At 34.6% G+C, this 16,175-nt stretch overlaps 1 non-coding gene across 1 annotated transcript; it reads left to right on the forward strand.

The window, feature by feature from the left end:
- Positions 1-5,586: 5,586 nt before the first annotated feature.
- Positions 5,587-5,693, forward strand: LOC119046171 (U6 spliceosomal RNA). The gene has a single exon (XR_005081923.2). It is a non-coding gene; the product is annotated as a U6 spliceosomal RNA (small nuclear RNA).
- The last annotated feature ends 10,482 nt before the right edge of the window (positions 5,694-16,175 follow it).

Raw genomic sequence — 16,175 nt, forward strand, 5'->3', positions numbered from 1 at the left:
ATGTACCTGACAATGTTTGCTAAATGGCAAAACAAAATATAAGCAACAACAAAATAGGAAAAAAATGTAGGTTTGTTTTATTCATCTTTTTAATCTTTAAAATTAAATTTACTGAGGGGGCATTGCTGATAAAATTGTATAGATTTCAAGTGTACAATTTATGATATATCATCCGTATACTGCTTTGTTGGGAACCTTACACCTGGCTTCTAGCTAAAAACATTGCATTGATTACAGGAACCTGTGCGCTCCACGAGCCAATCGGCTACAGGTACATGAGGTGTCCACGAGTACCAGTTGCACCCAAGTAATCAATAAGCGGGCCCTTCTTTGTCTCAAGCTAGCCAATAGCAAGCAACCTAATCTCTCCCTCCCCCCCATATATATACCCAGTTTGGAAAAATAAAGTTTGCAGCTTGATCAGAATCTTTTGTCTTGCTGCCATTCTTCGCGCCTCTTGTCCCCCCAACTCATTTGTTCTAGGTAGGTGGTCGAGCCCCAGTTGACTGCTCTGCGGGCCGGAGCACTGCTTTGTGTACTCACTGCCCAAAGTCCTTTCATCACCATGTACTTGATCCCCTCTGCCCTTCACTGCTCCCCCATCCCACTTTAACTCCAATAACCGACATATTGTTTGTGTGTGTCTACGAGGCTTTTTTTTGTTTGTTTTGTTTGCTCAGTTGTTGCTTTCAGTTTCACATCCCACAAATAAGTGAAATCATATGGTTTTGACTTTTTCTGTCTGGTTCATTTTGCTTAGCGTGATAACATGCTTGTTTTAAATTGGTGGATCTTTAAAGTTAGCAGGCATCAGAGTTGCTCGGAAGACTTATTCAAACACAGATGTGATCAAGGGATGTCAGAGGGAAACACCCATCAGTTGTCTCCTGTATGGGTCCCAACCAAGGAAGGATTCAACAAGTGATCCTTGATATGCACCCCGACCAGGACTCAGACCTACAACCTCTAGGTGTAGGGGATAGCAGTCCAACCGACGGGGCCACCCAGCCATGGAAGGAACGTGCACTGGTTAATTTTCATAGGTGCTGCCAAACAACGTTTTAGAGTGATTTTAACAATTTATACTCTCACCAGTGGTGTATCAGGTTTCTGGCTGCTCTAAATCCCTGTCAACATGTCCTTTAGTTTTCTGTTGTTTTGTCGGCTTTGTTTTCCTTGGTTTGTCTGCTTTTCACTTTAGCCATTCTGTGTTTCTATGAAGTTTAGCACTTTTCATATGCTTATAGCCGTGTGGATAATAGACAGCCTCACTTGTACAAAACCTTTCAAAGTATGTGTGTGTTTGTGTGTGCATGTTTCCAGGTTATCTGCCTTCTTATTCTTTTAATTTATCCAAAGAATCTTTTAAAATATAAAAATATATTATCTTCTCCCTATTTGTATTGTGCTTTTTACCTTTCTTTAACTATGTCTTGTGGAATACAGAAATTCTTAATTTCATTGTGTTCTATATTGCCATTTATTGTTTTAATTTATTGGTGTTTGGATATTAGATAAGAAAATTTTACCTAATGCAAGGTTCTGAAGCAGATCAATTTTTCTTCTAGGAGTTATCATTTAATTTTGATATTTAGATCAATAATTCACTTATAAAGTCTTGGTGCACAGGTGTGAGGGAGCAGTTAAAGATTCATTATTTTTCAAAGTAACATTTATTTAAATCACTATCTTTTATCCACCACACTATTGTTTCCTTGGTCATAAATCAGGGGGACGGGTATGTGTGATCTGCTTCTGGACACCCTGTTCTGTTCAATGTGTGTGGTTTTATATCTCTGTGCTAATAGCATACTTTTACGATTGCTCTAATTTGACAACAGTGTGTATGTACTTGTATGCGTCTTTCATCTTTGTTCTGCTTCTACAGGTTCGGCTCTTTTAGATTCCTCATCTAAATGGTATTGTGCAGTACTTGCCATAAATCTGCTTAATTTTACTCAGCATATTGTCCTCCAGGCTCATTCAAGTTGTCACAAATGGAGGGATTTCCTTCTTTTGAAGGCTAAGTTTTCATGGGTGTACATACTACATTTTTATTAGGTTACCAATAATAGGTGACTCGAATGTCTTGGTTATTATGAATAATGCTGCAGTGGACACAGGAGTGCAGATGGGTTTGAGGTTCTTATTTCAATTCCTTCAGATATAGACATAGAAGTGGAGTTGTTGTATCATATGGTAGTTCCATTTGCAAACCATGTATCTGATGAAGAGTTCTTTAGCCAGAATATAGAAGGGGGTCTTACAACTCTATAGCAAAACACCCAAATAATCTTATTAATAAATAAAAGAATTAAATAGCCTTTTTTTTTCAAAAAAACGTATGGCCTATAGACATATGAAAAGGAACTCAAAATCATTAATCTTCAGGAAGATGTAAATCTAAATATAAATATATGTATTTAAATAACAAGTATTGACAAGGATGTGGATAAGGGGGATTTATACAGTTTTAGTGGGAATACAAATTGATGCAGCCACTATGAAAAATGGTATGCACGTTCTTCAAAGGCCCTTTTATTATTTTTTGTTTATTTTTCATTGTTAAAATCTCAAAATCTTCGAAGACCTTCTCATTGTCTTTATTTTCACAATAACTTTATTATTATGTGCTTAGTTTTTCCTCTACTTATTTGTTTGATACTTTACTTCTTAAATCTATGGAGTGTGATCTTTCAAGGGCTTTACAAAAATTTGGTCATTTCATCTTTACATATTCTTCCATCTAATGCTCTTCTCCTTCTGAAACTCTAGCCACATTATTTAAACTCATTACCTATATATCTCATGTTTTTAAAAATGTTTTCCCTAGTCACCGTTTTCTATTTGTATTCATCTCTGTGTTTTACTTTAGATGTTTCTACCCACATTGCATCCCATTCACAAATCCTGTCTTCTGCTGGTAAACCCATCTAATGAATTGTTGACTCCAGTTATAATGTTGCATTTATAGAAATTCTATTTGAGTTTTTAAAAAATAAATTTCAGTATTCTAGTGGAATTCTCTATCTTTTGCATTTTCATAATTTAAACATTTATCTTAAATACATTCTTTTAATTAATGCATTGATCAATACCTGGATAGCTTGTGGCCCTTTTGTGTCTGTCTGGTTTTCTTTAGTTTAATATGCACATGTATTATGTTTTTTATTTCTTTGTCTGTTATTTGTTTTTATTTTGTGTCAGACAGTCCTGTTTCTCACCAAGGACCTGGGCTTGCCACGTTATTTTTATCTAAATGTTAGAGACTGTATATCAAAAAATTGTAGAGGTTGTAGATAATATTATTATATTTCAGAGACAGTTTATCCTTTTTTCAGATAGAAGTATAAAGACAACTTACTCAATCAAGAATAAAAATAAATGAAATCTATGGTTCGGTTGTTGTTGGGCACTAATTATCTCCATCCACCTAGGGTCCAACCCTCTAGGACTTTTAGGTTGGAGCATAGCACACTCCCAAAGTCCCCTCTTTTGGAGAGTCCTGGATCCTAGTTTTTATCTCTTCAGCCAACATAAGGCTACCAAAAATCTCTTCTCTTCTTCTAATTTTCTTTCTGATTCATATATTGAGCCTCTTCTCCTCAAAGCTTCATAATTTAACAGATGTTTTTAAGGGAAAGTATGCTTGAGGCATCTAAGGTTCTACTTTTTCCTTTAATCTCCCCACTGCCCATTCAGTCCCTTCTCTGCACCCCCACTAGCTATCAGCCTGCTCTATGAATCGATCTCTATTTAGCTTGTTAGTTCAGTTTGTTCATTAGATTTCATGTATGAGTAAAATCATATGCTACTTGTCTTTCTCTGACTGGCTTATTTCACTTATCATAGAGAGAGAGAAAGAGAGAGGGAGAGAGAGAGAGAACCCAGAAACGGGGGAAATCTTGTGGTGATCACTGGGGGGAGTGGGCATCTGGGAGGTAAAGGAGGAAATAAGGGCTGCGAATGGTGATAGTCAGAGACTTGGGTTGGTGAACACACGCTACAGTGTATAGATGATGTTTTTATAGAATTGAAACCTGTATAAATTTGTTAGCCAGTGTCGCCCTAATAGATTCAATAAAAAGAAAAACATAAAATTCTCAATGTCTGGTTTGCCTGAACAGATTTTATAACAAGAGAATATATTTAAAAGGAGAGCAAAAAGACAGAGAAGGAGAAGAAGCAGCAGCAGCAGTAGTATCTGTTTTCTATCAGCAATGGTCCCAGGTCCAGGCAATGAAATACATTTTAAAAGTAGGTGTACAAATTCAACAGGAAGATATTTCAGCATGTTTGCTCAGATATAATGCCATTTTTGGAAGATTCACGATAGGTCTCATCATATATTTTTAATTGCATATTTTCTTTTTGTTCAATATATTTCTTAATATTAAATAAAATATTAGGTTTAGTATATGGTACTCAGAGATACTATAGCTTTTATATTTACTCTGAAGAAAAGTTAATTTGAAGATTTTTTCCTAAATAATTCTTACTGTAGCTCTTAACTGGGCTCATGATTTTTTACAAGATCCTTTTTATTGGAAACAAGGCTTATTACATTTTTCCTGTAATAGTTTTATGTCCCATTTTTGAAAATGAAAATATATCATAATTGAAAAGAAGATTTTATAAGCTAAATTACCTTTGATTCAATGTAGTCTTTTTTCCTCCAAATTAATTTTGGTATGCATTTTAAAATAAGTATCATACTACAAAATCAACTGCTGATATTCTACACTGTTTTTTAAAGCTATAAACTTTTTATAAAAATTGAAACTTGTCTAAAATTTCTAAGGTAATTAAGTTAGCTGTTAAATTTTTTATATTAGTCTCAGATTATGGATGGCTTATATTTTCCTTTTCATAATTTAATTGGTTTAAATGTATACCTTTTAATATTTAGTCATTGGCTTTTATTTTATTATTTTTATCAAATTTATTGGGGTTGCTTTGGTTAATAAAATTATGTAGTTTTCAACTGTACAATTCTATGATGTACCATCTACATAAATGGGGCCAAATATATAATTATGGAAGAAGATTTGACTTTGGATGGTGGGCAACTAACTTTTACATATCATTAAGCTACAATGTTTTTAAGAGAAAATTAAGAACAATTTTTAAAAGCAGTAATTTTTTAAAATTATTTGTGATAAAGATTAGTAAAATGAAATGATTGTATCAGGTTATGCAAAGTAAAAATAAAGTATTTCTTTAAAAAAATGAAAAAAAGTGTTTAGGAAAAATTATGAGGAAAATATTCAATTTCATTATATTGAATGATACCAGAAAATAATTCTCTGTTATCATTGCAAGTCAGATATGCATTTTCTTTTAGTAGATTATCTAGTTCCACAAAAGATTCACATATTATTTTTTTATTATTAAAAGAATGGCCTCTGTGTAGAGTAAAGTGATAGACCATATATTTCTCAGAATGACAATTTATACTCTGAGAGTAGGAATGAACTATGAATGTTTAAAGTTGAACTTATGGGTACTGAATTTACAAACACTTGGGTCTGTATAATGGTCCATATAATGAATTAATAGGCTAGACTTTTATACAAAAAAAAATCCGTGCTCACTTCGGCAGAACATATACTAAAATTGGAACGATAAAGAGAAGATTATCATGGCCCCTGCACAAGGATGACATGCAAATTCATGAAGCGTTCCATATTTTTATTAGCCAATATTAAAATGAAGGAGAGAATCCTAGAAGCAGCAAGAGATAAGGAGACAGTCACCTACAAAGGAGTTCCCATCAGACTGTCAGCGGATTTCTCAAAAGAGACCTTACAGGCAAGAAGGGGCTGGCAAGAGGTATTCCAAATCATGAAATTCAAAGACCTACAACCAAGATTGCTCTATCCAGCAAAGCTTTCATTTAGAATGGAAGGACAGATAAAGTGCTTCTCAGATAAGACCAAATTCAAGGAGTTCATCATCACCAAGCCCTTATTATATAAAATGTTAGAGGGACTTACCTAAGAAAAATAAGATAAAAAAGATGAACAGTGAAAGGACAGCAAACTCACAGTTATTAACAACCACACCTAAAACAAAAGCAAACTAAGAGGACAGCTAGATCAGGAGTGAACCATAGAAATGAAGATCACATGGAGGGTTAGCAACAGGGAAGTGGGAGGAGGAGAAGGGGGCAGAAGGTACAGAGAATAAGTAGCATAGATGGTAGGTAGAAAATAGATGGGGGGAGGGCAAGAATAATATGGGAAATATAGAATCTAAAATACTTGAGACACGTAGTCATAAACTAAAGGGGGGGAATGTTGGGGGAGTGGGTGTGCAGGGTGGAGGGGAATGAAGGGGGGAAATAGAAGAACAACTGGAATGGCATAATCAGTGAAATATATTTTAAAAATCTTTATAAGCAAGAATATATTTATTCAGATGTAAATAAGTAATATAAGTATATAAAGAATGTGGAAAAGGAACTTGACCGGGTATAAAAATAGTGATTCAACAGGGTTTTATTTTTTTTTTACTATTTTTTAAGAAAAAAAATAGGTTCAACCATAATGTCTTTCAACAAGTCATAGCTTAGTCAGGTGTCATCAAGTAAGAAAGAACCCAGAAAAAAACGTGCCCTCCCTGTAAAGAAAAGTTGTCCCATTACTGAGAATTTGGTCCATATTATTTCCTATTCTGTGTTTTATATAGGTATTATAGTTTAAAGAGCTCTGGTTTTCTGTAATTTCCTTCTGGAACCCCTTCAGACCTTTCCTCCTTACTTTGAGTAGAACACAGGGTTGAATAAGAAGGTCAGAAAGCCTATTTAATGAGAATTGTATTGTTTCCTAGAATAGATGTTTAGCTTTGGTTTCAGTTTGTCTCCAGTTCATATACTTTTTCTTCTCTAAATTTCATTGAAATCATGCTCAAATTAGAAAAGCCCACCATTAATGATGTTAGTGCTCCTTGAATAGTATTGTGCAAATGTGAAGTCATGTAACCTGATGAGAGAAGGAAGGGTAATATGTCCCACTGTGTTCTCTTCCACCTCCACACACCCCTCCTCCCTGCAATCCCCACAATGTATCCATTTCCATGAGTCTCCCTCCCTCTCCCTCCCTCTCCCTCCCTCTCGCTCTCTCTGGCTCAATCCTTCTACCTCCCCAGCCCCTTTCTCAGAGCTCTCAGCCTGCTCTCTATAAGTCTATCGTATTTCCCTTGTCAGTTCAGTTTGTTCATTATATTTCACACATATATGAAATCATATAGTATTTGTCTTTCTGAGTGGCTTATTTCACTTAGCATAATGTTTTCCAAATTCCAAATAGGAAGGAAGGAAGGAAAGGAGGGAGGGAGAGAGGAGAGAAGAAGGGGAAATAAAAGAAAAATAAAAAGAGAAAATAAAAGAAGTGGAGATGCCGTTTTTCTTGAGAGAGGGAAGCAGGAGGAAGTGGAGGGGCTGACTCGGAACTGCACAGGGTTTATTCCTTCGTTCTGCTGTTATCTCTTAATTTGCTTCAGTCAGACATCTGTGGTTTTGCTCTGCCATGAGCATCCCCACCTCTCCGGAAACCTGTGGTTTATTGCCAGGGCCAGTTTCTCACAGCTGCAACGAGAACTTGGCCCGAGGGGAAAGCACAGGGTTGATTCTATATTTTGATTTGTTACAGAATATATAACTTTGATTACTAGCTGGGAGGTACTGAATCATGGTTATAACTTAAGATTTTAGCCAGGCAGAAGTTTTCATAAGAACAGAGAAGAGGGAACACAGACCAAAGAGATCAGGGGGAGGGGTTGTGCATTGCAGGCAGTGTCCTTGCTGGTCCTACTATGGATTTTTATAGTCAGCATCCTTGACTTGACTATCTGGTTTTTGTCAGCTTAGTGGGATATCAAGGTCAGGCTGTTTCTTAGGTTTAGACAGGAATTGAACTTGTTGATTCTAGTGAAGTTTACTTAGAAACAAAATTTAACATGTAAACTCTAGTTTTGAGAGAATATCAGTTTAGATTAACAAGCCGAGTTTAATATTTACTAAGATAAATATGGGTAGTGTGTTCATTCCCTGTGACACCCCATCTAGCAACTGCCAGTGGTTTCCTAGGGGTGGTGCTAAAAGGTGAGATCACTGATACAAGATACAATTAATCAAATTGCAATTTTTAAGTAGCAAAAACATACACTTTAACTGTATAAGCTTTTGATTGAAAAATTTGATTTAAGGCTAGAGTAATAATTTTTTCAGTTAAATATTTATTTCCAATAGCTATCACTTCCTTGGAATATGCAAAGAACATTTTAACTCTATTTATCCATTCTTACCTAAAAATGTTCTGAACTGCTTATAGAGTATCAATTCAAATACATTTTTAAAAGCCCCAGAATCTGCACTGCAGTTTATTTCTTGTAGTGCAATTAACTATAAAATTGCAATTACTTTCAATTACTTTCACAAGACAGGCATTGGAAACTAGATGAGCTCTGGAGAGACCAAAGGGTTGACGGATCATAACACAGTCTGTGTTTCTGCTATGGTCAGTTCAATTTCTAGGCTATTACTGCTCCAGTCAGCATTTCAGAATTTCTTACAGGATGAGAAGAAAATCAGTCATTTCAGTTTAGGAAGACATGTTGATTACTTTTTCTTTAATTTGTTTTATTGTTGTTCAATTACAGTTGTCCCATTTTCCTCTCATTACTCTCTCCTGCCCCATCCACCCCCACCTCCCACATTCAGTCCTCCCCTGGTTGTCTTTGTCAGTGCGTCCTTTGATTTATAGCTCTGCCCTTCTCTGTTTCAATGAAGACAATGAAATAAAGCTTAGAGGACAGGGTCCACTCCTGTGAAAAGAGTATTGATAGATGAAGAGTTGGGCAAAAAAGCATTAACCACCGGTTGTTACATAAGAGTAGAAAGGATGCATACATAAAGAAACATGAATTATATTTCAGAAATAGCCTAGAACTATGGTTTTTTGCCTAAAGGTTTAGATGATTTCTTGATCTACTGAAAATCTGGAAAGTGTTTTTAATTGATGAGACAGAAATTAAAGTGCTCATTAACTTGTGCAACACTAAAAATGGTGCATGAATGGGAGGAAGTAAGTACCATGCATAATTTTTGATAATGATGAAAGTTAATATATGCTTTTGAGATGCTGGCACACCAAGGATATCGAGTATTTTTTTTTCCTAATAAATTCCAAGTCTACCTGAATTTCCCTATGGACCATATTTAATACCACATGATAAACCAGGGTTACTATAATGAGATTCCAGATTCTAGATTACATGAAAATCAGAAAGCATTCATGCTATATAGCTGAATTTGGGGAATTTACTTGTTATATAACAGTACATAATAGGAGAACCAAATTTTTAGCACTCGCATTTTGAATATTTGAATTTTGTCACAAATAGATGGGCAAGAGGAATGTAGATTAATTTTTAAAATAATTTCAAGTGATTTGTTCATAAATGTGAAATATGGAGATGGTATATTATATGAAAATTAATACCTATCACTTTATAACTAAAACCTATTGTGAGATACACCATATATTTCCAAAAAATCCTGGCTTTCAAGAAACTGTAGTCCAAGAGAGATCTAAGGCTAATGAAATTCAGCTTTGTTGTAGATTTAATAGATTTACAGAGAAATGGTGGTTATAAAAAGGAAAAGTGGTTAAAGAAGGTTTTATAGGAAACTATGGAACCACTGATCCAATAATACAAAGGAGAAACTTCCCTTCTAGAATCCAAAGTAAATGATTTCATCTTTAATTTAGAGTTACTAATAACCCAGATGAAAAGCAATAATTGACAAAGTCTATGCACACCAGCATATATTATATGCAGGAACATCAATTTCTAATATTCCACTGAATTTTTTAATTGTTAAAGTAAAATGAATCATATTTATGTATTTCTTTTTAGTGGTTAGGTACATAAATTTCAGGCCATCATTATTATTATTTTGTGCCTGTTTTGGGGGAAAGCACTAATATAGCAAGATAACAGGTGATAATATGTTGGGAACCACTCTGCCTGGTTTCAGGAGTTGTAACTACCCGCCATGGCTAATGCTGAGTGAGCAACCTCTGGAATGGGAGCCACAAGGAGACGAAGCTTGTCTCAGGTAGCAAATGCTGCTTCTGCTTCATCCCCTGCCCCAAATGCAGGGTCAGTTAGTCAGAGATGGGGACAACTCCTCAGAGGAGGGGCAACCTCAGCCAGACATGATCACTTGGGAGGCCATCATGGAAGGACTTGGAAGGTCTGCAACGAAGATGGAGTGATGAACCCTTGCCCCCTGGCTATTTTGACATAGCCCAAGTCCCCAAGTATTCTGGGAGAAGAATTTCCTGGCTCTAATCCACTTAAGCCTGAAAAGCTGTGATGGGGGAGGCGGTACAACCCCTTGCCAGCTACAGTGGGATCTGGGGTGATTGGGTATAAGAAAGAATTCCTAAAAGTCCTGTGAAGACTGCTTTGCTAAGAGTGTTTTCATTCATATGTTAAGGGTCCGAGCAGGAAATGAGTATGTCTCCCAAAGATTCTGCAACCCTTTTTATTGACAGACACTGACTCAGACTAAGCCCTCAGATTTCTTTGAGATGTTATCTACTGTTTGATCTTTACCACCTATATTACTGCATATTACAATCCAATAAAAGCTACTGAAGAAGGGGCTCCAGGACTTTTTCCCTCTGAGAAACTGTCCACCTCTCCTCCCCAAGCAGGTCATGTCTTGGTAGTGTTACTTTCATCTGTGGTGGACAAGGGAACTTGAGGGCAAAGTTGCCCCAACAATAACAGAGATACGTTTTCTTAGTGATGACTTTCTTAATTAAATAAATTTAAGACATGAATATTATAATTCAGAAAAATTATGTTTATTGTATGAATTCAAAGAAGAGATACTATTCACTTTGTTCTTTTAATATACCAACTTGATTGCCAAGTATTGTATGTAATCATTTTTTCATTCTCTTTTTCTAATATCTTATTTTTTAAAGAAGCACTCAAATAGAAAATTTAAGTTATTTACACTGTACATTTTATCATGTTTATTTTTGAAAAATAATAATTAAAATATGTATATATATGTATATATATAGTTATGTGCTACATATAGTGTTTACATCAATGACGGACTGAAGATTTGACAGTGGTATACTGTAAGCTTACGCACATGGTGGGTACTCTGCTATCTAGTCTTGTGTGAACGCACTCTATGATGTTCACACAGTGGCAACTCACCTAACAATCCATTTCTCAGACCATATCCCTGTTGATACGTGGTACATTGTGCTATTAAATTTAGAGAAGCAAGATGAAATATAAATCATATATGTTTATTTGACCTCTGTGTCCATGTATTTTTGAATATAAGTATATTTGTACACATTTATGAAGATTAAATTGACACGAGTTGTTTCTGACTTCAACTTATGGATATATAACAAGAATTCTATCTGTGCTGACTCCATGGCCAAACTAGGAATCATGTCAAATGTGTGTCTTCTCATTTTAAATTGAGAGCTAGTTTTATGTCTTTTCTAAAACAGAATATACGCTGAACTCCACTTCAGCCTAGTGGCTTCAATGACCATTTTCTCTTTGCGTGAGAGTTAATCTAATTACACGGAAAGATGTCTCATAAGAGATAAAAGATGGGAGATAACTGCCCAAGAAGATTTGATATAGAAACACAGATTGGATATAGAAGAGTGCAAGAAGTGGTTTGGGGTTGGAAGTAGAGAAGAGCTTCAATTATCTAAGAAAATAAGAAAACATAATTACAGGAAATGTAGGACTGAACTGAATTAAATATGTATAGGTAAATTTCACTTTAAAATTTCATCAGGAGTATGGGACACTATAAAAGCAATAGATGTCAAATAGGTTGACATCTATTACACTATTTTGACTGAAATAAATACAAATTAGATCTGGCCTGGCAGAGAATGTGTGAATCATCCACCTGCAGTTTCATCTTATTTTTCTGACTCTACAGCATGAATTTGAACAACTGATTTTCAGTGGTGATGGTAGTACTCACTGAACACTAAGTACATTCTAGGATAAGAATAGGTGTTTTACCTTATCTCAAAATCCTGTCAGCATTTATATTTTGAAAACATTAAATAAAAGCTTGTGACAGAGAAGGAAAGAAATGACTATGGATTTTATGAATCATCAGGAAATTTTTCCATTGAACAAACATCATAGAGTATACTTAAACAAACCTAGGTGGTATAGCCTACAATTCACCTAGGCTATCTGGTATACCACTGTTGTATATGTACTCCATCATGACCAAAACATCACTGTGCAACACATAACTGTATATAATGTTAACGAGGAAACAGAAATCTACCTATGAATGTATAAACAAGGATGGGTAAGATTCAATGATATAATACCTATAAGCTTTTACCTATAGAGACAGGTCAAGTGCCAAAATGATACTGCATTTTATTTACTCTGGTGAGTTTATTAAGTTTAAACTGGTGAGTTTAAACTTATTCTAGATAAAGTTTATACATCCCTACTGAAGTCTGAGTACTAAATGTTTAGCCTAGAAATTCACTGTCCATAATAACTTATGGTAATTGACCATTTTTCCTTTTCCCTCTATCTTCACTTTTTAAACTAAGTACCCATACATAGGGCAAAGTGAGTGTAATGCATTTCCTGGGGATTTGAATTAAAAAGAAGTCGTAGTTTTATAAAGGATCAGACACTGATACATTATGGAGTAAGACTCTAAAACTCAATGCATGTTTAAGATAAATATTATGATAGCAAAGAAACATTATTTTATGCTCCCAAGCTCCTGAATTTTCATTTTGAGAAGAAAGATGTTTGCTTATATGTTTGGGATTTTCCTGTTGAAGGAAGAGTTTTTCATGGCATAACTGTTCTCCTTACAATTTCCTATTCTCATCACATTACTATTCAACAAATATAAATATGAGTGTGATAGTGTTTACAATATCTATTTATTGTTTCCTTTCTGGCCTAGCAGGAGAATATATTTTGCAGCTTCCTTGAAATTAATCGGGGCCTCGTGACTAGTTCTGGTCAAGCAAATATAAAATAGTGAAAAATGTCATTTTATTCTGAGACTACAAAAATACAGTTACACTAGACAATATCCCTATTCTTTATTTCAGCAATGGTAGAGAGTATAACTATCAGTCGGTACAGGTAAAGTCATTATGCAGAGCAGGGCACCACACTGACCTGTACATGAATACATTTGTAGGACATGTTGGATGAGCAAGAAAATAATTTTTGTTATATTAAACTAATAAGATTTGGGGATTTCTGATAAGGCATTATAATATAACCAATGCATGCATTGCTAGATTTTAGTTATGGTTCCATGTCCTCGGAATTCATTGAAGGCCAAAAGAGAGATAAAATTTCCTCCCATGCTGGAATTTACTGTGGAAAGGATCACATCGTTTGTAGTAAATACATAGCAAGTAGGGGTTGCTGAAGGGGAAGGAAGGAAAGTGGAATTAACATAATGGTCATGGTAGGTAGAATAATGGCCCTGCAAGATGTTTTTTTCTAGTCACTGAGAACTATGAGTACATTACCTTACATGTCAAAGGAACATTACAGATATAAGTAAGTTAAGAACCTTGGAATGGGGACTTTATCCCAGATTTTCCAGGAGGGTTAAATGCAATCATAAGAGTCCTTACAAGAGAGAGTAAGAGGATCCAGAGTCAGCTAAGGAGAGTGAAGATGGTAAAATGCTTGTAGTGATACAAAGACAAGAGCCAAAGATTATGGTAGCCTCTAGAAGCCAGAAAGTGTAGAGAAATAATTTTATCCCTGTAGATTCAGAGGAACGTTGTGTTGCCAATCCGTTTAGGCTTCTGACTGCAAGAATTATAAGATAATACATCTGTGTTGTTTTATGCCCCTAAATTTGGGGGGATTTATAGCAACAATAAGAAAATAATACAATTATCTGAAAGAATTCCTACTGGACCTGTTAACTTCCCCTCAATGACAAATGGAAGACTCACCTTCAGTGGGGATAATAGTATTGATTGGACTTGTAGTAAAAGTGATAAAGGGCTTAGATATGTTGAAAGTCTTACTATTAGTTCTTTCTATTCCAAATCAATTACCCATCTTCATTACAGATATGTTTTGTTTTGGTTTGGTTTTTAATATCGAGACCATGAAGCTCAGTCTACTTTGTCCTTTTGTCATTTGTCACTACTTGTTTTATGTCATTCTTCTCTTTTCCAACACCAACCAAAAACTGTACAAGATAGTGTTTCCTCAAATCTCTAATCTCATAGCAGCTTCTAGAAATAAAAAAAGAAAAGCTAATTTAGAGGGTTTCACTTTTGAAAACTAGATGAACTAAAAAAGTTAGAAGGTTTTCAAGTTTTTATAACCTGGATTGCAGGTCAGTTTTTAAAAGTTCTCACTTGATGTGGTAGTTGAAAGACAAATGAGGCTTTTGATATTGGTTTATGAACTTTTCACTCAAAATTTGACCTGGTCCTTGAGAAATAAAATTTGTTCTAAAGATACTCAGAAAATGTAAAATTGGTGCCTTCCAGGTTCATGAAAATTAATGCTACTAGTTTGAGACTCAGTTTGGCAGTCTACATTTAGAAAGAAAATGATTCTTTCTCAGCATTTCCTCATAGAGTATCACTCCATTTTGCTCATCAAGTATCAAATATACGTTTCCATTTTAAACTAATTAAATGTGTATTTTCCAAGTATATAGCCCTCATCTATTTTATTTTGGGGGGAGAATCCTACCCACCTCTCCCAAAAAGAAAAACATATATTGCAATATGCACCTGGGGCACAAGAATGACCCTTAATAGGCTTACCATTTAGGTATTTCCCTATTCCCACACATAATCTGAATGATGGTATTTGAAGGTTGGGGCTACATACATGCTGAGATTGACAGTGATCATAATTTTTCATGAAAACATTAGTGCTTGTTTTGAAGAGGTTGTGAGGTGCTTTAGTTTTGTTTTAAAACTGATTTATTTTGTAAGGTATGAAGTGTTTGGATCCCCAAAACTGAATATCTACATAATAAAAAAGTGGAATCTTGTAACTTGTACCATCTTGAGAAACATTCAGCCTATAAATATGTAAACAGGATTCAACAAGGGCAGCATTCTTCCCGCCTCACCAGATGTGCTTTCAAAGGGCTGCTTAGAGCCCTTCTTTTCTGCGTTTTTCTTTTTTTATTTTCTGCTGCCTGAAATATCAGGGAATGGGCAAGTGATTAACTCACATGATTTTCTTCTACCTATGAAATATGCATGAGATCTGTTCTTGCTAAAAGTTTACATTTGCCCAGCTGGTCTAAAATGTTTTGGGGGTCTTAGCTTTAATTGCTTCATTAGACCTCCTAGAAAACAGATTTACATAAGAAATGCAATTTAATTTAAATAATTCTTGTAACTCTTTATAAGGAAAGTGCTTTACTTTTTAAAATAACATTCAAATAAAAGTTAAATTTTAAATTTTGAATGAAAACTGTCCTCTATTCAGGGAAACATCTTTTTATTTGTTCACATATTTTAGGCCTTGTTTTTCTTCTATAACTTTAAGTTGCATGAATTTTTGTAATATCACTCTTACTCATATTTATTCTAATTTTAAAAATTATTATTGATTATTCCACACATTGACTTTTAGTCTCAAAACATTAACAAAATGTATTATGTTTAAATGTTGTGATAGTCTTATATTCATGTTTGGTGTAATGTAACATATTAAAATATTTGAGACTATTCTAATACATTCAATTATGATATATTTAGCATATAGTTAATCTTTTATGTTGTATGAAAGGTATTTATTTATGCAATAACCCGAGAAAGGAGAGACTTTATGGAAATCTTACTTTTTGTAAGTGAATTATTGCTTTGTTTCAATTATTTATTTTTCTGCATTTATTGAGTGCCTACTAAGTAATAAGCACTATTCTAGATTCTCGGGAAGCATATGTGAATAAAAATGAAAATAACCACCTATAGGGATAATCTTCCAGTAGTGGAGAGAATCTATACACATAAACATAATTCTAAAATGTGAAAATGCTGTAATATATTAGAAGGTAATGAGTACTAGTAGAAAACAACCCAAACAGGCTACAGACTGGGGCCTGCAAGTGAGTT

This window comes from Artibeus jamaicensis, unplaced genomic scaffold (assembly GCF_021234435.1).
Source record: "Artibeus jamaicensis isolate MK-2021 breed Jamaican fruit bat unplaced genomic scaffold, CSHL_Jam_final scaffold_474, whole genome shotgun sequence".
NCBI lineage: Eukaryota > Metazoa > Chordata > Mammalia > Chiroptera > Phyllostomidae > Artibeus > Artibeus jamaicensis.